We start from the raw sequence: 26,079 nt of genomic DNA, 5'->3' as shown, positions 1-26,079 counted from the left end.
ATGTCAATTTTGATGAATTAAAGTGCCCTTGTTTTTAATAGGTTTATTAAAAAACGGGCACTAATTCATCCAAATTGACCTTCAGTTTAAGAAAATATGCTGATATTTATGGATATACTGTACTGTCTGATCATATTATTCTGATCTAATGGTGAGTCATTTTTCATTATACTGGACTACTTGATTTCTGGTTTGTAACAAAACAACACATTTTTTAAGCTAAATGAAAGCATACTCCCTGTTTCAGAAATGTCTTGGTAAAAGTAAAAATCATCACACAGGTGTAAGTAGCAGATGCATATGCTCACAAATGGAAGTAAAGCTAGCATGTAATATGTACCAGGTAAATCTGCTTCTTGTACATTATTATTAATATGCATAATAAAGCAGCTATAAGGGTTACTGATATACATTCAATAATATATGTATTTATATTAAAAATAAAAACAGACATTTTCCAAGAAGAGGGTAAAAATGAAAGTTATATAACAAATGTCTATCATTACAGAACACCTGTACAGAGCAGCATATCTAATATGTAACATATCTAGAACAAATAATAATAGTATTTAGTTACATAATATTTGTTTATAATATTTTTTTTAAAGTATTTTTAGTGAGAAATTCAATTCAAAACATACAAGGCAGTTTACATAGTACTGCCAATCTAGATACATACAATAAAGTTGTCAAAAACCTACGGGTAGATTACGAGTCTTGCGTTATAAGCTGTGCGGTGCTAACATGCAGTTTATTCTCACCGCTCACTTTCCTACAGCGCTGGTATTACAGGTTTTTACAAACCCGGCGTTAACAGGCAAGAAGTGAGCGTAGAGCAAAATTGTGCTTCACACTGCACTCCAATACCAGCGCTGCTTAAGTGAGCGGTGACCTGGTTATACGTGCGTGTGCACGATTTCTCCATAGACATCAATGGGGAGAGCCGGCTGAGAAAAAGTCTAACACCTGCAATAAAGCAGCGTAAAACTCAGTAACACAGCCCCATTGATTCCTATGGGGAAACAAAAGCTATGTTTACACCTAACACCCTAACATGAACCCCAAGTCTAAACACCCCTAATCTTACACTTATTAACCCCTAATCTGCTGCCCCTGATATCGGCAACACCTGCATTATACTTATTAACCCCTAATCTGCCGCTCCGGACATCGCCGCCACCTACATTATACTTATTAACCCCTAATCTGCTGCCCCATCACAGACACCTACATTATATTTATTAACCCCTAATCTGCCATCCCAAACGTCGCCACCACCATTCTAAATTTATTAACCCCTAATCTGCCGCCCCCAACGTCGCCACCACTATTTTAAATTTATTAACCCCTAAACCAAAGTCTAACCCTAACACCCCCTAACTTAAATATAATTTAAATAAATCTAAATACAAATTTTTATCATTAACTAAATAATTCCTATTTAAAACTAAACACTTACCTATAAAATAAACCCTAAGCTAGCTACAATGTAACTAATAGTTACATTGTATCTAGCATAGTTTTTTTTTTTGTTTACAGGCAAGTTTGTATTTATTTTAACTAGGTAGAATAGTTAATAAATAGTTATTAACTATTTAATAACTACCTAGCTAAAATAAATACAAATTGACCTGTAAAATAAAACCTAACCTAAGTTACACTAACACCTAACACTACACTACAGTTAAATAAATTCCCTACATTAAATACAATTAAATAAATTAAATACAATTAGCTAAATTACATAAAAAAGCAAACACAAAATTACAGAAAATAAAAAACAAATTACAAGATATTTAACCTAATTACACCTAATCTAATAGCCCTATCAAAATGAAAAAGCCCCCCAAAATAAAAAATAAACCCTAGCCTAAACTAAACTACCAATAGCCCTTAAAAGGGCCTTTTGCAGGGCACTTCCCCAAAGAAATCAGCTCTTTTACCTGTAAAAAAAATACAAACACCCCACCAACAGTAAAACCCATCACCCACACAACCAACCCCCTAAATGAAACCCTAACTAAAAAAACCTAAGCTCCCCATTGCCCTGAAAAGGGCATTTGTATGGGCATTGGCCTTAAAAGGGCATTTAGCTCTATTGCTGCCCAAAGCCCTAACCTAAAAAATAAACCCACCCAATACACCCTTAAAAAATCCTAACACTAACCCCCAAAGATTCACTTACCGGGAGAAGTCTTCATCCAAGCGGCAAGATGTCCTTAATGAAGCCGGCAGAAGTGGTCCTCCAGACGGGCAGAAGTGGTCCTCCAGAAGGGGAGAAGTCTTCATCCAGACGGCATCTTCTATCTTTATCTTTCCGACGCGGAGCGGCTCCATCTTCAAGACATCAGGCGTGGAGCATCCTCTTCATTCGACATCAAGATTCAGATACAAAACTCAGTAATAAAGGAGGGCACTCACAGGATTTGAAATAGTCAATAAAGTTTATTGCAAATACATCTAGCGTTATGCTTGAACTTTCATAATCGACGTTTCAGCTCTTTCAGTGAGCCTTCTTCAAGACTAATTTTAAATCCATTTAAAGAATAGAAAAAAACAACATTTGTACAGTGCAGTATAAGTAAAAGCAAACAACAAGCGCACCCACCACCACATATAGCGATAAAATTAAATTGATAAACCGATGCTCAAGCACAAATAGAAATGTCTGAGGATAGATAGTCAGAATGGAACATTGAATTCCTCAAATTCACACAAGCCACCCAAGTGGGGATCATAACCATATGCACACAAAGCACCAAGATAATTAGAAAAAAAAGAAAAAAAAATGTTCTAAGTCCACACAGACTGTATTACACATTTTGCCAGGGTAGCCCACTCCACGAACCGTGAAAAAACATAACAGACATGTTACCAATTAAAATACAGTACAGACACCTAAGATGGAAATCAAAATTAAACACAAGGCACCATGGTACCCCGCCGAAATGTTGACTATGACAGTTCACGCATAACGCTGGATGTATTTGCAATAATCTTTATTGACTATTTCAAATCCTGTGAGTGCCCTCCTTTATTATATATTATATTAAGTATTATATTATTATGTTATTATTTTAGTATTTTAGTATATTCAATTTAAAGCCCACTGTTGTAAATTGCAAAAGTTGCTGCCACTTTCTTCTGTGAGATGTTAATCTTCATTCTAGAGCAAAATCCTAATAAAAAGAAAAGATGAGATGATGTACAATAAAATATTTAAAATATTGTATAGTAAGAAATTTTACAGCATAATGCATATTAATAACATGTCCTACACACATGCACAGTATACCTATAATCAATCAATTACTGTTTTAAAGAACTTTTCATTTTACTTCTATTATCAAAATTGTTTTATTCTCTTGGTATCCTTTGTTGAATGAGCAGCAATGCATTACTAGGAACTAGCTGAAGACATCTAGTAAGCCTGAGCCAACCTTGGATACCACCGGAATAAAGCAAATGAGATAATAGAAGTAAATTGTAAAGTAATTTAAAATTGGATTTTCTTACTGAATCATGGAAGTTTTTTTTTTTTTTTTTTTGTACTTTATTGTCCGTTTAACAAACTGAAACATTTTGATTGTAAAAGGGGCAGCTGTGGCAATCCTCGAGTATGTGGGAAGTCTGTGAACACTGTAACCATGTGGTTAATGGTAGTACAATTAAATTGTATAGGAGCTGTTAAATGTAGTGTCTATGTGAAAGCAAGTCAGAACTACTAACCACTTTAATAGAACCATTAAACACAATAGAATTGCAGAATCAACAAACATAATAAAAAGACAATGTAATAGCACTGAGTAGTACTCAAGTGAGTAGTAGATTTTTATGGCAACTTTCAAAGTTAGTTCAATTTTCGTTTCCCCTGAATCATGTGACAGCCATCAGCCAATCACAAAATGAATATAAGTATATATTGTGAATTCTTGCACATGCTCAGTAGCAGCTGGAAACTCAGAAAGTGTATATATAAAAAAGATTGTGCACATTTTTAACATGGCAGTGAATTAGAAAGTTGTTTACAATGGCATAATCATTAAAGTTTAATGTTAACTTTAGTGTTCCTTTAAAAGTGCATACATTATTTAAAACATAGAGCAAAAGTATTACTAAAATGATGGATCAGCTTGACATTTTTCTCTGCAGTTAAATTAAATTAAAGGGATATGAAACCCAAATTTTTATTTATTTTTTTATGTGATTTTAAAGACTTTCTAGTTTAATTTTATTTTCAATTGCTTTCTTTGTTCTCTTTGTATCCTTTGTTGAAAAGCAGGGATGTATGCTTAGGAGACGGCCCTTTAATGGAACACTATAGGGCAATGTTATCTATATGCAAGAGCACTAGATGACAACACTATGTCCTCCCATGTAGTGATCCAGAAACCTATCTAGGTATCTCTTCAATGCAGAATATCATTGGAACAAAACAAATTTAATAATAGAAGAAAATTGGAACCTTTTTAAAAATTGAGTGCTCTGTCTGAATCTCAAACAAATTTTTTTGGGTTTCATATCCCTTTCATTATCTATTGACTAAAAATAAAAAAATGAACTAGGATTAGAGAGGTAAATATATACACATATTAAGAAACACCATACACACTAATTAAAGCAAAATTACTGTTTGGTGAAGATGTACATTTTGAAAATTGGATTAAAAACAATCCTTCCTATTTTTAATTGTCAGTTTTCATTAAGCTTATTTATTTAAATTTCACAAGTACTACAGTCATTTAACAACAAATGTATTAACTAATTGATTTATATCTTGAAAAATGATTATCCAGGAGCTGTATTAATTATTTTTTCATTTATCATTTTTTTATTACAATGACTTCATATTTCATGTAATGGAATGGGTAATTAAAAGATGTAATTGTTTTTAAAAAAATAAAGTCTACACAACTGCTGAAAACAGAACACATAATAGGAAACTTGAAATAAATGGCAGGAATTATCATTAGTAGTAATCCATCAGTAATTTGAATACAGGCTGTAACATGCTTTGTTTTTGTGCTGATGTCTTCCGACAAAAGTTTACAATTGTATAGTTCACTTCTCAGATAAGAAAACAATACTTTGTTTTAAACTGTTGCATGAAATCATTTAAATTAATTAATTAATTAATTAATCATTTATCAATTATTGGGGCAGATTCTGTTTTATTTAAAAAGCTTTTCACAGATTTTATCCACAGAAAGAAAATAAATCAAATTTATTGGAAACCATTTTAGAAACATTTAGGCTCGAACAGAGTCCCCCTTTTTTGGGTATTATGCAATCTTGTCCTTGAATTATAATGTTTGTTATTGTTAATTGAAAAGACCATAAAAACATGATAGATACATCGGGGTTAACCGGGTGACTCCGAAGGATCCACTCTGCCTAATTTGCACATCTATGTCTGTAAGTGACTGTATTACACTTTGTGGCGCCTTCTTTGATTTAGTTCATTAATAGATAGATGAAACCAGTTTTTAAAAATGAACTATACAATGTTTATAGTCACGCATGCTTAACCAGAATAATGCTTAATCAGAAGAGTTGGAGGTGTCATTTCAAATATGCAACCTAACCTTTAACCGTGACTCATAAATAACTGAACCAGGGATTTTTAGATTGTTCCAAGTAGGAATATAGTGATGAATCTTGTTTTAGTGAGAAAAAAGTTGAAGCTCAAGGGAATCCTTTAATATAGAGCAGTTCCATTATTATGGGGTTAAGGTTAGGATCCAAAAACAGTAAAAAAAGTTGGAAAAGATTAAAGGGATAGTAAACACCAAAATTGTTAAAAATAAAGATAATCCCTTTATTTACCATTCCCCAGTTTTGCATAACAACACTGTTATAGATATGTACTTTTTACCTCTGTAATTACCTTGTATCCAAGCTTCTGCTGACTACCTCCTTATCTCAGATCTTTTGACAAACTTGCATTTTAACAATTAGTGCTGACTCTGAAATAAGCACAGTGTTATCTATATGAAACACATGAACTAATACCCTCTAGCTGTGAAAAACTGTCAAATGCATTCAAATTAGAGGCGGCCTTCAAGGGCTTAGAAATTAGCATATAAGCCTACCTAGTATTAGCCTTCAACTAAGAATAATAACAGAACAAAGCAAATTTGATGATAGAAGTAAATTAGAAAGTTGTTTAAAATGACATACTCTATCTTAAACGGACAGTCAACAACAGAATGTTGTTGTTTAAAAAGAAAGATAATCCCTTTATTACCCATTCCCCAGTTTTGCATATCCAACACAGTTATAATAATACACGTTTTACCTCTGTAATTATCTTGTATCTCTGCTGACTGCCCCCTTATTTCAGTTCTTTTGACAGACATGCAGTTTAGCCAATCAGTGTTCACTCCTAGGTCACTTACGTGCATGAGCTCAATGTTATCTATATGAAACATGTGAACTAATGACCTCTAGTGGTCAAAATGTATTCAGATTAGAGGCAGTCTTCAAGGTCTAAGAAATTAGCATATGAACCTCCTAGGTTTAGCTTTCAACTAAGAATACCAAGAGAACAAAGCAAAATTGGTGATAAAAGTAAATTGGGAAGTTGTTTAAAATTGCATGCCCTGTTTAAATCATGAAAGTTTTTTTTGGACTTGACTGTCCCTTTAAATATGAAAGTTTAATTTGGACTTTACTATGCCTTTAAGGTAATCATTTTTGTGTGGGGGACAAGGAGTCTTGCACTTTGTAAGGGTGACAGTAGGTGGAATCTTGAGTTTGTTCAGTCACTTGGGCTAAACCTTTCAGTGAGTTAGAGTTGTCTCTTGGGTTGCGGACCCTTAGGGGGACACATTGCAGTGATAGGGTGCTAGTAGAGTAGGCAATTGCAAGGAATTCCTTAGAATAGGGTATTATTGTGTATAAGAACTACCTAAAATGCTGAAAGATGGTTAACATAGTGTAAGAATTGTAGACAAGGGAGTTATTTAAAATATATGGTTGTCAGCAGTTGTGCCTTTATGATATATAGAGGGTATTTTACTTGTCAGGCATATTGTTTGTGTCTTTATAACCTCACCAGATCTATTTAACATTAGTTCTTTGTGCTGGAGTTGAGGGTTAAATTATTTGCATGATGATTTTCAGAAAAAAATGCTGTTAGATGCTGATAATGGTTTTTAACTTCAGCAGATAAATGTATTTTAAGAAATTGTGTTGATATTAAAGTGAAAGTAAATTTTAGCCCTTAACAGCACATCCAAGTATTGTATACATTCCAAATAGTAAGATCGCTATATATTTTTTTTTTAAATTCTGTGAATTGTGACTTTTAATTACAATTGTATTGCTCCTACCCATCTTAGACTTCCTATGATTCTGTGTTTAGACATCTAGAAAAAGCGAGTTCACAAGCAAAGGACGCATTGCGCATGCACGAATCGTAGATCTTCCTGTCAATGCGCATGCGATTCTGTGATGAGCATGTTTTCAACTCGGCTGTTCTAAAACAAAAGGTGTGCGCATGTGTGAATCGTGAACGCTGGTCCTACACAATGAGCACAAAAAAGAATTTCCGCATGCGCAATTGAACACATAGGCGGATGACGTCGGCTAGCGGCCGCCTAATGGCCAGAAAGTCAATTGGTCAAATGATAATCGTGATCAGGGAGTAAAATGTGAGGGGAAAGAACGGGTTGAATTGTAAGTAGTAAATTATTGAGTTTTTTTGCAGCGAAAATGGCATTTACATGCAAATTTGTAAAAAATCATGACTGAAACTCCTATTTATTTTAAATGAACTAGGTAACCGAGGAGAGCGGACCACATAACTTTACTTTCACTTTAAGCACAGGACCATAAAACTGTTGTTAACTCTCTTTTTTGACCCTGCTTCAGTAGGAAGGAGGATATCAATATGAAAACTCACAACTCTCATGTTAAAATAGCACGAAAACTATTCCCCTACAAGAAATAGAAAAAAACTGCAAAAATATAACTCATATATTAAACATTTGATCATCAGTCAGCTAGAGCAGAGCTTTCCAAAGTGTGTGTTGCGACACATTAGTGTGTCGGCGGCAAAGTGTAGGTGTGTCGCGCGATGTCGGCAGGGCAAGTGTGAACTTTTTTTTTTTAAACCTAATCGCTATTAATCATGCCGTGTTTTTATGTGCTCAAAACATTTCCCGGATGCGGTATCAAAGCGCCGCCCCTACGTCACGTGACAGCGCGCGCAGTGCAAACTGCCATAGTGAGTTTCAGAGAGATCGATCGTAGCAAGTAGGAGGGAGACGAGCTGAAGTCAACGTGGGCCAGTGTTCTAAGTTTTCCTTGAGCACATGATAGTCATAGGGAGAACCAACAGACAGTCGTGTAAGCACAGCAATTCCTGGCTAGAATAGGTTACAACAGAGTCCTGGCAAGAATCGGTTACATTTCTCCTTGGCAGACGGAGATCCTCTGAGTCTGAAGAAATACAAAGCCTTGTAACTTGTCCTTCCCTGTTAAATAAATATAATCCACCTCTAAAGCCTGTTTACATATAAACTGCATATTACAATAAATATATATATATTATATTATATATATATTATATATATATATATATATATATATTATATAATATATATATATATATATATATATATATAGCAATAAGAAACAAATTGCAGAGACTTTTTGCAGATCCAAAACTTGATTTATTTCAGTTTAAAAATAATCCATGAATACATGATCAAAAAACGGCATGTCTCACAACTCCAGCAAAACTTGTAGAAAGACTGCTGCTGACATGTTTCGCCGCTCACGGCGTAATCATAGCTACAGGTAAAATCCCTGCTCACCTGTTTAAGGTGGCTGGGAAAATCCAATTGGTTAAAATTTAATTAGCAAGTTTAAGCTGGAATAAATACTTAACCCCATGTGAACTGTGAACACTTTAAGAGGAAATATCTTTATGTTTATATTTTATTTCATTATATAGGTTTGTTTTTATTTTTACAAACTGCAATGGTAATTTAATTTTAAACCCTGATTAATGCAAAGCGAGTAATTCATATCAAATGGTCTAGTTATCCATTTGAAAAAATGTAAGCATTATAGGATACACCAAATTACCTGAAATAATAGGGGGGTGGGGATTATCAACCCTGTGTTCACACTTAACATGAGGTATGTATATGATGCCCATTATTACACAATGGGAATTCGTAACCACACAGTTTCGGTGAAGCATATCACACAAATTTGGCTTATAAGAATAACTTAAAGCCATTCAAACTGGATGCAGATTTATACAAAAAGTTGAAAATGAGTGGTATCTGAATTAAAAAGACAAATGAGGAGGTATAATGAAGACTGCTGCTGACATGTTTCGCCGCTCACGGCGTAATCATAGCTACAGGTAAAATCCCTGCTCACCTGTTTAAGGTGGCTGGGAAAATCCAATTGGTTAAAATTTAATTAGCAAGTTTAAGCTGGAATAAATACTTAACCCCATGTGAACTGTGAACACTTTAAGAGGAAATATCTTTATGTTTATATTTTATTTCATTATATAGGTTTGTTTTTATTTTTACAAACTGCAATGGTAATTTAATTTTAAACCCTGATTAATGCAAAGCGAGTAATTCATATCAAATGGTCTAGTTATCCATTTGAAAAAATGTAAGCATTATAGGATACACCAAATTACCTGAAATAATAGGGGGGTGGGGATTATCAACCCTGTGTTCACACTTAACATGAGGTATGTATATGATGCCCATTATTACACAATGGGAATTCGTAACCACACAGTTTCGGTGAAGCATATCACACAAATTTGGCTTATAAGAATAACTTAAAGCCATTCAAACTGGATGCAGATTTATACAAAAAGTTGAAAATGAGTGGTATCTGAATTAAAAAGACAAATGAGGAGGTATAATGAAGATATATATATATATATATATATATATATATATATATACTTCTATGATATTCCCTTTGAAGTTGATATTTAGGTTGATCACTTGAGGCTATGATGTCTATGTGAGGAAAGCTTAATTATATATATATATATATAATTAAGCTTTCCTCACATAGACATCATAGCCTCAAGTGATCAACCTAAATATCAACTTCAAAGGGAATATCATAGAAGTTTTTTAAGAGCCCATATCATCTATCATTCTACCCAAGTGCTTTAACCAAATAACTCATTACAACTAATGGCCTTGCTTTCATATGTCTGCTTCATTAAAGGGCCACTAAACCCAAAATCTTTCTTTCATGATTCAGATAGAGAATAGAAATTTAAACAACATTACAATTTACTTCTATTATTTATTTTGCTTAATTTTTTTAGATATCCTTAGTTGAAGAAAAAGCAATGTACATGGTGAGCCAATCACACGAGGCGTCTATGTGCAGCAATCAATCAGCAGCTACTAAGCATATCTAGATATGCTTTTCAGCAAAGAATATCAAGAGAATAAAACAAATTAGATAATAGAAGTAAATTAGAAAGATGTTTAAAATTGCATTCTCTTTCTAAATCATGAAAGAAAAAATGTGGGTTTCATGTCCCTTTAACCTCCCCACTGCCATGAGAGGCTGCAGCACATTGAGCGGTTATCTGTTTTTATATGCCATGGCAGTAGAGAGGTTAATGAAACAGACATATGAAAGAAAGGGCATTAGTTGTAATGAGATCTTCAATGTCTAAGTGAGGACAGCTGAAAAAAGAAAAAAAATATATATATATATAACCTCTCCCCTGCCATGAGAGGCTGCAGCACATTGAGCAGGCATCCATTTGTATATGCCGTAGACAAGAAGTTCTTAAGTACCCAGGATTCAATTAAGGCAGATGTCATAATATTCAACAATTGTAGTTTATATGTAAAAAGGCTTTAAACGTGGATTATATTTCTGTAACAGGGGAGGACAAGTTACAAGGCTTTGTGTTTGGTCAGAGAATATCTGTCTGCCAAGAAGAAATGTAACTCAGCAAGAAATGGAATAATAATAATAAAGCTGGAAAGAGGTTGAGGGTAAATATGAGTAGTAGTGGATGCGTGGAATAACCTCCTACTGTTATTGTTACCTGATGCCCAGGTTTTATAATGTCAAGTTTACCATAGTGAGCAACAAGGGCACTGTTCCCTTCCATTTCAGCTTTGCAATAGTCAGTATTAAAACTTAAAATGAGGGGTCTCTGTGCAGCTTGATAATTAATCTCTTAATTAAAAAATATATTTTAGAAATTTAATTAACACAAGTATAAGACAGATATATATTAAAAAGGGCATCAATGAGCAAATCAATTTGTAGACTCACAATTAGCCTCAAATTACAGATTTGTGTTTAGCCCAGAAGGAGTAGTGCTGCTCTAGAGCAGACTTTAAATATGTGTTTAACGTTAAACCATTTGTAGGGTTAAATATTCCACCAGGCACTCTCCCACCCACACATACAAAACTACACACAGTTTTCTACTCTCATGCTCACACATGCAGGCATTTGCCCTCTCTTTGGCACATACTCCTATGCACCCCCATAAGATGTTTTCCCTTCCTTGAGCACACAACTTTGGATCACTGCCCCCCTTTATGCACACATATTTTTCACACTTATACACAAACCCTAGCCTAGGCATTCACATATGCTTACATCCTCAAGCTTTCAAGTGATCTTATGCAAACCTACTACTACGAGGACCTGATCCTCGCCTACTCTCAAACACACCCCAGCACCTTTAACCTAACCTTACTGTGGTGTTACAAGTGGTATTACCACTCTTATACACCCCTTTGCTCTTAAGGATCAAAATTAAACTTTCATGATTCAGATAGACCAGCAGTTTAAAAAAATCCAATATAATTCCATAAAAAAATGTGCACAATCTTTTTATATGCACACTTTCTGAGGCACCAGCTCCTATTGAGCATGTGCAAGATTCACAGGATTTAAATATATGCATTTTTTGGCTGATGGCTGTCACATGAAACGGGGCAGAGACAATTGAAGTAATTTTTTATTTTTTTATTACACATTTATTGATTATACATTTCTACTGTATTCAATGGTCCTTTAAGAATGCCCATCATTTATTATTTTTTTTCTCTCACACCCCCAAAGTGCTCACCTACCAAGTTTTAATTTTTTTAATGACAATGGCTGCAATCCAGCTCTTTCTGGTAACAGAGGGGTTAATCTGTTTAGATGTAGGAAAAGGAACTTTTCCTGATCAGAAGTCTAGAAATTTAAGACAGCTGGCATCTTTGGGGGTGATAGAGCAATAGGGACTGGAGCATATCACCCTCCTGGAACTATCACTAATGCCCATTGCCCAACTGATTTGTTATTAGCAAACATGTCTCAGACAAGCAATCTGAATGCACATGGATGGAGGAGCTTTCTGAAAATAGCTGCTAATATATTCACAATGCTAATACATTCCCATGAACGACAGGTAGTTATTATTTCTCTTTTTTTGTAACTTATAAGATCCCCCTTCCATGTTTGCTAACTAGCACATCAGTTGGGCATTAGTGACAGTTCTGGGAGGGTCTTATGCTCCCCATGTATTGCTCTATCACCCCCAAAGATGCCAGCTGCCATCATTTTGCACTTCCTGGACTCCTGGAGCTTTATATAATTAGTCAGAAAGAATAGATATATATAGTAAGGATGTGATTGTAAATAAAGAATAGTAATAGTGGTTTGTTTTCAAGACTGCTGCTAGCGATATACTTATATTGCAGTTTATCTAAATCTGCCTATAGTTATTAATAATAAATTATATTAATAATAAGATAACTACAGGTAGTCTTGAAAACAAGCCACTATTCTTTATTCACAATCACAACCTTAGTTCATATTTTCTTTCTGATCATTATTGAATAGGAAAGGAAAAATATGTTTGTAGCACTACTACTTAAGAAACCTCAGGTGCCTGTTAAAGTGCTTTTACTGCTTTACTTTTGCATATAAAAGGCTGCACTACCTTGGACAGTATAACGTGAGAGGGCACTATTTCTTTTTTTTTTTTTTTTATGTATATTCAAATCCTTTGGATCTACGCTAATTACTGCAGCAGCTTTGGGACCTCTTATCTTTGATTGTATGCAGCACCTTTTCTGATGATTGGAACATCATGTTAATAGCCATTAGATTAGAACACTTATCCATAGCATAGCTTCTGGCTCCAATGTACGAATATACTACTTTAATATGTATGGTTGTATGTTGTGCTGCTGCATGAAGATATATAATATATTATATATCTTTTTCCTGACAGAAACACATAGTGTACCCTCTGAATCAGTGTGCAATCACCTGGGTGAGCGCAGCTGCAGGCAGTCATCTTTATCTTATTTTAGTGGAGTGGAGAGCAGGTGGTGTTATTTTCATTAAAAAAAAAAAATGCAGATAAAGATTTACCCGTAAAATGGATAAGTTTCTAATTCAGAAAAGAAAAGCTAATGAAGATGACGTTTGCGATGAACAAAATCTAGCCGATATAGAGGAAACCACGCAAGAATCAACTGTTGAGCGGTCTGTATTAGTACCTAAGAAGAGTAAAGGAAAAATGTTCAAGCCTCGTTTATACAATAAAGATTATATGAAACTGGGGTTCACATTTTCTGGAAATTAAAATAATCCTTGTCCCAAGTGTATAGTTTGTGGGGAAATACTTGCAAATGAAAGTATGGTACCAAACAAATTAAAGCGTCATCTTAACACAAAACACAGTCATTTGTCAGAAAAACCAGTAGAATACTTTATTGAGCTTTCAAAATCTATAAAGAAGCAGTCTGCATCATTCACAAAGAGAATGAAGACATCAGAGAAAGCTCAAAAGGCAAGTTATTTGGTTGCTCAAATAATTGCCAAAAACAAGGAGCCACACACTATTGCCGAAACCACCATAAAGGAATCTTGCTGTGCTATTGTTCGAACAATGTTTGGGCCTGAATTTGAGATAGAAGTTAATAAAATCCCTTTGGCAGATAACACAATTGGAAGACGTATTCAAGACATGTCTGATGACATTAAGCAGCAAATTATGGATATTTTTCAAGACGATAATATGATGTTTGCATTGCAATTAGACGAATCAACAGATGTCAGTGGGTTAGCACAACTATTAGTTTTTATACGTTTCATTCACACTGACAGAATTATTGAGCAATTCTTGTGTTGTCTAGAACTTCCAATGAGAACTAGAGGTGAAGATATATTTAAAACTTTAGATTGCTTCATGAAGGAAAATAATTTGCAATGGTTAAATTGTGTAGGAATATTCACAGATGGTGCACCCTCAATGGTTGGTTCAACAAAAGGTTTTATAGCTTTAGCAAAGAAAGAGAATGAAAATATTATCTTTACTCATTGCTTTTTACATCGCGAAGCACTAGTCGCGCAAACCATTGGAAATGAATTAAGAAAAGTTTTGGACAAAGGGGTTCAAATGGTCAATTACATTAAAAGTAGACCTCTTCAATCAAGATTATTTGCTCATATTTGTGAAGAAATGGGGGCAAGGTTTAAAAAGCTTCTTATGCACACTGAAGTTCGTTGGCTCTCAAGAGGTCGAGTGCTTTGTCGTGTATACGAATTGAGGGAAATGATGCTTAAACTTTTTGAGGAAAATCAGCAAATTGAATTCTGCAATCTAATTCAAAACAATCTTTGGTGCACAAAATTGGCATATCTTGCTGACATATTTGAACATTTGAATAAAATAAACACAAGTATGCAAGGAAAAGGAGAAAATATGTTAACAGCAGTAGATAAAAATTTGTGCTATGAGAGACAAAATAGCAATTTGGAAAAGGAAAGTGACAGAAGGAAATTTTGAAATGTTTTCCAAAACTGCTGAGTGTGAGCTAAAATGTGAAATCAGCTCGCTAATTGTTGACCATTTAACTTTGCTCGGAGAGAAAGTTCAGCATTACTTTCCAAATGTCGAAATCCAAAGACTATGATTGGATCAGAAACCCATTTCTTACAACTGCAACAAGGGACTTTTCACTTATTGAAGAAGAAGAGTTAGCTGACCTAAAAAATGATCGAAATCTGTTAATGATGTATGAAGATGGTGACTTACACAGATTTTGGATTTGCATTTCAAAAATGCATCCAAACATAGCTAAAAAAGCATTAAGAATTCTTCTGCAGTTTTCTACGACATACATTTGTGAAGTATCCTTTTCAACAATGACCAACTTAAAGACACTTAAACGTGGAAGCTTGAAAATGCTGGATGATGAAATGCGAGTGTCTTTATCTGATATTCCACCAAATATCCAGAAACTATGTTCATCCCATCAAGCTCATACATCCCATTAAAATGGAAAGTAGTCACAGTTGTTATTGTTATTGATGTTGTTTGTTTATATTTATAAAGTTATGTTATTGAAGAATATAGTTTGATCCATTCGTAATGGATAATATTGCAACAAGCAAGAATTTGTTGAAAAATGTACCCACCTTTCAAGAACATTTTATAGCAGGAGAACTCTGTGTAACATGTATGATTATTTTAGGTGGGTCACATGTATGTAACATTGTATTATTTGATTAATTTCAATAAAGCTTGTTTGAAAACAAACAAAAAAAAATCAAATGGAAAGTAGTTATTGATGTTACTTTTATTTTAATTCTAGCACATACATACTGTTACTTATAAATACATTTTGTTATTATATAATTTATGTATGTGTCTGTATCTCTTATAACAAGTTAATTTAACTTCCGGGTTGCCAGTACAACTCAATTACTGTGTCACAAAATTATTTAGGTCTAAAAGGTGTGTCACCAACATGAAAAGTTTGGAAAGCTCTGAGCTAGAGGAATACATTTATAAAGGTACCAATAGGCTTTATTAAATTGTTTTACACTGCCAATTAGTGTTGACAATTTATAGGTCCTTTTTTTTAATGCATAGTTTATGAGTTTGAATGCTACCTTTTTATTGAACCCCAATATTTTTATTTATTTTATTTTAATAGTTAGGTATGAGAATTCATACTAAAATGATCTAAACATCTAAATATGTTGATCTTCTCTGGAGTCAATTATATTCTCTTATGAAATAATTTTCTACAAAACTAATGTGAATGTTTTTAACCTCTTCATAGAAGAAAAGATTGGTGACGCTTGTTTCGTCCTACAATGTGTATTAAAGCATGTCAATGCATCTTCATTTTGACAGGGGCAGGAAGCTGAGACCTAGCCGTTTTACATAGAGCTGGACAGTTTGTATTTATCAAGGGTGCTCAAGTTATATCCACCCCTTTGCAACCAGGACACAGGCTAAGCACACCTTTTCCACTACACAGGTACTGGCTTACTGTGTGAATACTTATGACAAGATATATGCCCATTTTTCATCAAATTGATATCTTTTGCTTACTCAAGGGTTATTTTCTGATGGGAGGAGGGTGGCCTCAGTAAGAGTAACTTCCACCAGAGGAATGCTGGGCTTACCTGATTAGTACTATCTTAATCTGTATTATCATGGTGTTTGTCTTATTGGATGTGTGTTGAAAAAGGAATTGATTTGTATCAGAAGGCATTCTTTGTTGGATATCATTTTAAAAAGAACATTTTGATATACCCATTTCTATATACTTTTCCAGGACTGCGGTATCCTTAATTATCCTTAATTATTTTACTGTTGTGATAATCATATCTAATATTTAGAGTTTTACCTTTTTATTTATTTGGCTATTGTACATTAATAAATTAGTATTTTATAGATAGTCTATAGATAGTCTTTCTGTCCATTTAGGACTGGTGTTTTCTCCTTTTGGTCTCATAAGATGTTTCTGGTTAGTGCTGGTATACACTTTTTTCATTATACATTAGTACCAAGTACCACAAATGAATCAATTCATACTCAGATTTTAAACCATGGAGAGTCTTAGTATGCAATTGAAAAATCCAAAAGATTTCCTTTTTGGCTAACAGTCTTTCTCTGCCTACGCCTTATTTTCCAACTACTAATTTTTCAATAATTGTCCAACCAAAACTGCTGGATTGTTTCTGTTGTACTGTGTTGAAGTGTTGTACTAATGGTGCTGTTAATGTCCCAATCTTAATATTGAATAAATGTTTCCTTTAATATGAACGTACGTCTTTTATAATGAGTCCTATGTATTGAAGCCCACATTCAGTGCATGCCATAAGATAGATCACGTATGTAGATCTGCAGTTTATACATGTTTTCTGTTGAAATACCTCATCTGTTATTCTGCATTTAAAATTATTCCCAGATGTCAAATATTCACCTGCTTTACATGTTGAATTACCAAACACATTTTTACAATAAACAAACTTAGAAAAAAGTATAATGTGCAATCTTTCAATATAATGCATTGCATTTACACACCATACACATATGTACTATATACCCATAATGCCCCAGCTCAAATGTATGAATAATTAATTTACAAGTTTTGCTATTCTTTTGGAAGTGAAAAGGTTAATTTTTCATATGTAAATTGCTATTGTCATTTCCTCTTGTGCAACAGTGTTGAATCAAACACCTGTTTTGTAAGGAATCTGCTGAATGGCCATTCTATTAGTGATTTGAATAGTGTGAAACTGGTAGGTTTAACTTCACAGGGGGAATCATGGTTTAAGTTCAGCTCTGGTATTATTATTATAATTTATTTGTGTAGCGTCACAAAATAGCGTAGCGCTGGGTACAGAGATAGGAGTATACAATGACAAAGGTTTGTGATAAGATACAAAAACATAAGAGACTATACAGATCTAGTACAGGATGAAGAGAGCCCTGCTCCGAAGACCAAGTTACAGTCTACAGGTTGAGGGTGCAGATACATAAGGTTTGGGGTAGCTAGTCACATGGATTGTAGTATAAGTAGAATCAAGGCACTTTAAGATTTATTTTAGGTAGGATGAAAAGTGTTAATGATATACTCACTGTAGTAATGTTACTTGAGCACAATGTATACTAGAAATCTTGTGCAAAATACAGTTCCACTTGTAATTTAACTCTAAATAGCCTACAAGTATTTACAAAAACATTGACTTTTTTATTATTATCATAATTTATTTATAATTTAGCACCAACATATTACACACCACTGTAACATTAAAGTATACATTTACGGAGTAAAATAATAAGAATACATTTACACAAATCATAAAGTTTAGAGGACCTTGCCTGTGAGTCACTGTAAGATGTAAACCATCTTTACCTAGGATGATCAACAGGACAGATTAACATGTGAGCTTACGTTCTATAGGAAATACACGGGAAAGTTAAGGGAGAGAAGTGGGGGAGACATCTTAAAGCAAATTGTATACCTCCCTGTTTTTAAAGGAATGTTTGAAGATTTAGAAACTAGGGGCAAATCCTTATAGTAGATGTAGTCCTGGACAAGTTTTGCAGGCTGGAGTGTGAGGAAGTAATGAGAGCTTAGGTAAGAAGTAGGTCATGGGCAGAGCAGAGGGGATAGGTATTGGAGTATCTGAAGACAAGGGCGGAAGTATAGGAGGGCTCAGTGTTGGTGGGGGATTTGTATATTAAGGTTAATTTTTTTAATTTTATTCTTGAGGCTAAGGGAAGCCAATGTAGGGACTGGCAGGGAGGCACAGCAGATGTGGAATCATGCATAAGGAATATGGATTTGGCAAAGGCATTTATGATATATTGCATTGGGGACATGGGGTAACTTGGGAGACAGGAGAGGATGGATTTGCAGTAGTCAAGGTGGGTGGAGGTGGCCAAATTAGTTAAGGAATTAATATGGGGTGCAAAAGAAAGTTCTGAGTCAAATGAGTCAAATATGATGCCTGAGGGGTAGTGCTAATGACCTAGTTATCTACAGTAAATACAATTTGGGGACTATGGAGATTAGTAAAAGGGGTAAATAGAAATAGCTCAGTTTAAGAAATGTTCAACTTGAAGTAGTAAGAGGCCATCCAGGATGAGATACTAGATAGGCAAGTGGTAACACAAGTAAGCAGGTAAGAGGATATGTTTTGAGTAGAAAGGTAGATTTGGGTGTCATCACCATACAAATGATACTGAAACCCAAATGACTTGATTAAGGAACTAAGAGATGAAGCCAAAAATAGAAAAGGACCTAGAACTGAGTCTTTAGGTACTCCAATGGATAGGGTATAAGAGGATTAGCATAGAGTTGTGAGCTTTAAACTAGGTAGTAAGCAGGTTATTTGTCACCTTGCTGATTGCAGTTTCAGTAGAGTGCAAAAAACAGATTGCAAAGGGTCAAGAAGAAATGAGAGAATGTGTGTTAAGCAAGGGGAAGAATGGATATTGGGTGGTAGTTGCAAAGGATTGCTAAATTAACCCCTTAATGACCGGACCATTTTTCAATTTAAATGCAATGGCTATTTTTACATTTCTGCAGTGTTTGTGTTTAGCTGTAATTTTCCTCTTACTCATTTACTGTACCCACACATATTATATACCGTTTTTCTCGCCATTAAATGGACTTTCTAAAGATAACATTATTTTCATCATATCTTATAATTTACTATAAAAAAAATTATAAAATATGAGGAAAAAATTGAAAAAAACACACTTTTTCTAACTTTGACCCCAAAAATTTGTTATACATCTACGACCACCAAAAAACACCCATGCTAAATAGTTTCTAAATTTTGTCCTGAGTTTAGAAATACCCAATGTTTACATGATCTTTGCTTTTTTTGCAAGTTATAGGGCAATAAATACAAGTAGCACTTTGCTATTTCCAAACCACTTTTTTTCAAAATTAGCGCTAGTTACATTGGAACACTGATATCTGTCCGTAATCTCTGAATATCCCTTGACATGTATATATTTTTTTTTAGAAGACAACCCAAAGTATTGATTTATGCCCATTTTGGTATATTTCATGCCACCATTTCACTGCCAAATGCGAGCAAATAAAAAAAAATTGTTCACTTTTTCACAAATTTTGTCACAAACTTTAGGTTTCTCACTGAAATTATTTACAAACAGTTTGTGCAATTATGGCACAAATGGTTGTAAATGCTTCTCTGGGATCCTCTTTGTTCAGAAATACCAGACTTATATGGCTTTGGCATTGCTTTTTGGTAATTAGAAGGCCACTAAATGCCGCTGTGCACCACACATGTATTATGCCCAGTAGTGAAGGGGTTAATTAGGGAGCTTGTAGAGACCTTGAAGGGTTAATTTTAGCTTTAGTGTAGTGTAGTAGACAACCCAAAGTATTGATCTAGGCCCATTTTGGTACATTTCATGCCACCATTTCACCGCCAAATGCGAGCAAATAAAAAAAAAGTAAAATTTTTCACAAACTTTAGGTTTCTCACTGAAATTATTTACAAACAGCTTGTGCAATTATGTCACAAATGGTTGTAAATGCTTCTCTGGGATCTCTTTTGTTCAGAAATAGCAGACATATATGGCTTTGGTGTTGCTTTTTGGCAATTAGGAGGCCACTAAATGCTGCTGCGCACCACACTTGTATTATGCCCAGCAGTTAAGGGGTTAATTAGGTAGCTTGTAGAGAGCTTGCAGGGTTAATTTTAGCTTTAGTGTAGAGATCAGCCTCCCACCTGACACATCCCACCCGCTGATCCCTCCCAAACAGCCCTCCCAAACAGCTCTCTTCCCTCCCCCACCCCACAATTGTCCCCGCCATCTTAAGTACTGGCAGAAAGTCTGCCAGTACTAAAATAAAAGGTGTTTTTTTTATTTATTTTTTTATTTTTTTATTATTAATCTGTGATGGACCCCTGCCTTAGCCCCCAACCTCCCTGATCCCCCCCAAACAGCTCTCTAGCACTCCCAACCTACCTATTTGCCAGTACCCAGTTTTCCCCAAAAAAGAAATGATTTTATTTTTTAGTTTTTTTTTTTGTTAAACATAGCTTTTTCTGTAGTGTAGCTGCCCCTCCCCCCCCCAATAACCCCATCCCCCTACCCTAGAAGATCCTATTATTTTTTTAAAAAAAAAACGTTTTCTGCCCCCCTCTCTCTTCATTGGTGTCATTGGTGTCAGTGGTTGCTCCACGCGCGCGCGCGCGTGCATATACACACACATGCACGCGCGCGCCCCCGCAGGCCCCCCTCCGCACGCTCCCGGCATCCGGCGTGCACAAAGCACTTGCAGGAACCGGATGCCGGGGAGTGATGGGCCGTCCACCCGCCTCCCCTGTAAGCTCCCACCCACCAACGAACGGCACCATCGCTACCGGTGCAGAGAGGGCCACAGAGTGGCTCTCTCTGCATCGGATGCTTTTCAAAGGGTATTGCAGGATGCCTCAATATCGAGGCATCACTGCAATACCCTGAGAGCTGCTGGAAGCGATTGCGATCTCTTCCAGCACTCTCTTAGACAACTGACGTACCAGGTACGTCCATTGTCACTAACTGTCAGGTTTTGCAGGACGTACCTGGTACGTCAGTTGTCATTAAGGGGTTAAGTGAAGGTTTCTTAAGAGTAGGTATATTTATTTATATTTATCATGCTTATTTTCTGCAGTGGGTAGTTGAGTGTGTATGCTGTGTAAATGTATTTGAAGGGTTAAAGGGACATTAAACACTTTGAGATGGTAATATAAAATGATAAATCATATAAATATTAAAACGTCTGCAACATACTTTCATTATTTATTTTGTCTCATTTTCCTGCAACTTTACACTTGTTTTGTCAATATTTAAACAGCTAATGAAACTTTAAAAACTACATCTACGTGTTATTCTCAGACTAATCTTTTCTTTGAATGCATTATTGTATGTAGCATTTATATTAGTGTTTAATGTCCCTTTAAGTGTGTGCAGTAGGTGTAGTAATGCTGCATGTTAAGAGATGGTAACCAGAGGGTGAGAATGAGGAGGTAGTAAAGTGAGAGACAAATCAGCGATGACTTAAGCTTAGGTCAATTGAATGGCCATCTTTTTTAGTGGAAGAATTAGTCCATTGTTAGAGAACAGAAGAAATGTTCATGAGAAGATTTGAAACTCCAGGAGCACTTGGTCTACAAATAGGAATATTGAAGTCACCAAGTATAAGGGCAGGTGTCACAGGAGAGGAAGTAAAGTAGCTATGAAACTAAGTGGTCAAGGAAAGGTGTGGGTGACCGAAGAGGATGATAAATTGCAGAAACCTGTACAATGTGACATAAAAAACAGATATATATTAAATTGATAGATAATAAACTTAGAGCTTGTGTTTGATTCTTTCAATGTCCCTAGAAACTTGGCAGTCTGATAAAACAAAATACTTTGCTTTTTTATTGGGAAATAGTAATTATGCATGAAATGTTCAATGTTTTACTGTTTAAAACATATTTTTATAAATATTGCTACAGGATATAATTTTGGTATGTGCGTAACAGCTTTACACCCACACAGTAAAATAATAAAATGTGTGTTTATTGTCTTCCATCTATTGCATATATAGTATTATATCTGCTTTTTTACAGGAATTACAAGAAAAGTTGATGGATTGGTTTTTATCTACATACATTACTCAATAAGCCTAGTCTTTCAGTTCAAGTAAGTTCATAGACCCATATTGTTTTTGGTTTATAGTAGTTCATGCTATTTTATAAGATTTGTGTTTATGAACTCATTATGGCTTGACTATAATATAGACTTCTGTTGCCTGCACTAATTATTTTGAATGAGTTTATTTTCATTCTTCTATGTTTTGTTTTTCTTAATTGGTATAATTGCTAGTTTTGTTAGTTTATTTTCTTGCTGTTAGACATTATTTGCACAGTATATGGCTGCATCTACCCCCTCTGCTCACCTGAAGCAAAGGAACACGTGAACCATCTATATTACAATTACAATTTCTATATTCCCTGCAGAAGATTCTCTGAATCTATCTCCATAGCGCAACTGGAACCAAGGAACAGATGAACTGCATTTTATGATTCCATTTTGGGACTTGGAGGCATAGCACAGGAGTCTTATGGACAGAGTCATAGTCATTGTGTGGGTGGAGCATTGAGCAACAGCAGTGGAATCACAATTGTGTTGTGCTGGGGGTAGGCAGAGAATTTACAGGGTTGTGTATTGTGTGGGAGGAGTCATGGTGGGATGTGGACAGGGCTTGGAAGTCTGTGGTTTCAATTTGAAACCTAATTGAGTGAAACCTGTTGGAGGCACAGAAGGTGAAGCTTCAAACTGGGAAAATCCTGCAATATGTAGCATCTTCACCCTAAGCAGACTTTAAACATGTACTTACCCTTAAATCCCTCCATATAATCTTACCCGTCCATAATTGCTTTACTTTTATTTAATCATTTTGTCACTATTACCTACAAGATCCGCAGCCTTGGTGGTTTTAACACTTAAGGAATGCTCCCTATTCCCCTCAAATCAGAACAGTCTGGTTTCTAAGCTCCCAGATTAGTTGAAGGAGCAGCAATGCACTACTGGGAACAAGCTAAATACATAAAATGAGCCAATGACGAAAGGCATTTTTGTGCAGCCACTAGTCAGCATCCTGGTAGCAAACCCATGGCTCTTTGAAGTGTGATCAGTATTTGCACAGCTCTCCAGCAAACTACAAGTAAGTATTTTAACCCCTAAGGTAATTTAAAGGAAATTAAGGAATATTCCAGAATTTCATCAGTATTTATTTGATTTCTTTAAATTTTGTTGTGCATTACTTCGGATATTTGTGTCATGAAAAGAACACAAATATCTGTGTTTCATTAATGAATTTGCATTTGTAACAAAAGAAAAGCAAATGTCTACTAACTAACATGAAAAGAGGCAAAATAAATAATACGAATATATTGCAAAGTTGTTTCATTATGCATAGCTAAACACTTTACATAAAACTCTCAAGGTGTTTATTGTCACTTTTATGGTACCCACTGACAAGATAAGTTAATTGACCCTCAGTGAATTTTGAATATGGGGCCCGTTTTATTAAGCTCTAGAAGCAGCTTCAGGGCCATAGTTTTTCAGGCTTGTGGCTTTTCCGTCACCTCAAGCCCAGCTCTTGCGCTATTGGTTAAACAAGAAAAGGGGCGTGGTTAAAAAAGCAGTTGTTTGTGCATTAGTAAATGTGGCCAGTTTCTCAGTAGCAAACCTTGTCCACCCGGCATTTCATAAATGGAGCCCATGATTTCTTCTGAACAACAAGACCTCTAGCAGCATAACAAGCATTTAGAAATCTAGCCCAATGCGTATTGCAAACATTTATAATATATAGTGCCCAAAACAGGTCCACTCTCTTAAACTTATCTAGGTATGCCCTTCAACAAAGGATGCCAAAAGACAGAATAAAATTTGATAATAGAAATAAATTAGAATTTTTGTTTTTACAATTGCTTGCTCTATGTGAACCATAAATGTTTAATTTAGATTTTCATGTCTCTTTAACTAGAATTTCCTGGTATGTCTTATACTTACAGGGACAGTCTACACGAGAATTGTTATTGTTTTAAAAGATAGATAATCCCTTTATTACCCATTCCCCAGTTTTGCATAACAAACACAGTTAAATTTATATACTTTTTACCTTTGTGATTATCTTGTATCTAAGTCTCTGCAAACTGCCCCTTTATTTCAGTTCTTTTGACAGACTTGCAGTTTAGCCAATCAGTGCTGGCTCCCAGATAACTTCTTGTGCATGAGCACAGTGTTATCTATATGAAACACATGAACTAACATCCTCTAGTGGTGAAAAACTGTTAAAATGCATTCTGAAAAGGGGTGGCCTTCAAGGTCTAAGAAATTAGCATATGAACCTCCTAGGTTAAGCTTTCAACTAAGAATACCAAGAGAACAAAGCAAAATTGGTGATAAAAGTAAATTGGAAAATTGTTTAAAATTACATGCTCTATCTGAATTATGAAAGTTTATTTTGCACTAGACTGTCCCTTTAATTTAATGTTTTATTACTAATTCACACTGTGGCGCTAATAATGGATTATAACAGTTTACGAACCTACAAACTACAATTAAAACAAAAAGCATGAATATGATATATATTTGCGTAGCTTGCATTTCATTGCTAATTACTAATTATTGTCAAGTCAAAGATAAAATGTCACTCAGCACATAAGGGCAGCTAGTGACATATTTAAAACACTTCTGCAAAACACTAATGAAATGCTTAAGTGACATTTGTGATACCTCTATATATAATAGATGTCACTCCAGCTAGCTGGTATAATTACTCTTGTTCTTTAATTGTAAAATGAACATTTACGAGCATCAGGGTTTCTAAATAATTGCTGTACATGCTGTAAAGGACCATTTGTGACCACAACTTTTCTTTCCCAATTCCAATTATAAGATAAAATATGCTTAGCTATGAGATTTGCACTAAAACTTTTTAAAGAATGAACCAGTGAATGTCATAAGGAACAGCAAGACACCAAATACTATAAAGCAGTAGGAAAAAAAATAATAATATATATTTGCAAAGTATTGATCATTACATTTGAATTAAAATATAAATTAATACAATTGTGCTTAAATAAGTTGCCAGCTGAAGGGGAGAAAATTATTATGAGCCCCATTTAGGAAGATGTGACTGTAGCTTTGGGGCACGATAGTGTTGCCACATTTTCTTGGAAAAAATACTGGCCATGCTCATTAGCATACATTTGCATAAATAATTATACAGCATAATTCCGAAACTAAAGCTGCTAGGACTGTTATTTAATAATTATTTATTTACAATTAGATTACAATGCACTTAGAAGAATTTTGACCATGATAGCAATTTTATTTCTATATTTAATCTTTATTTTCAACTTTGACCTGATCCCTAAAAATACTGGTTATGTCAATAAAATAGCGGCTGGGTGGCAACCCTAGGACCGAAGCGTTGCTCATGTGAGCAGACCTGGAAAGCTAATGCTAAGTAGCTGCGGTTTTTAGACTCTCCATCACCTCAATAGTGGCAGAGTTTAATCATTCTGATCAGATCCAATCAGGATGATTCACAAGACCTGCTCTAACCCAATTGGTTGCACAAGAGCAGTGGGTGTGGCCGCACAAGAAATTGCTTCTGCAATGTCAACCTTGTTCATCTGGCCTTTGATAAATGATGCCCTATATATGTAATCATTTTATCATGTTCTGTTATGCACTGTGAGGTAAAGATG

This window comes from Bombina bombina, chromosome 4 (genome assembly GCF_027579735.1).
Source record: "Bombina bombina isolate aBomBom1 chromosome 4, aBomBom1.pri, whole genome shotgun sequence".
Taxonomy (NCBI): domain Eukaryota; kingdom Metazoa; phylum Chordata; class Amphibia; order Anura; family Bombinatoridae; genus Bombina; species Bombina bombina.
Note: the sequence above shows the minus strand (reverse complement) of the source record.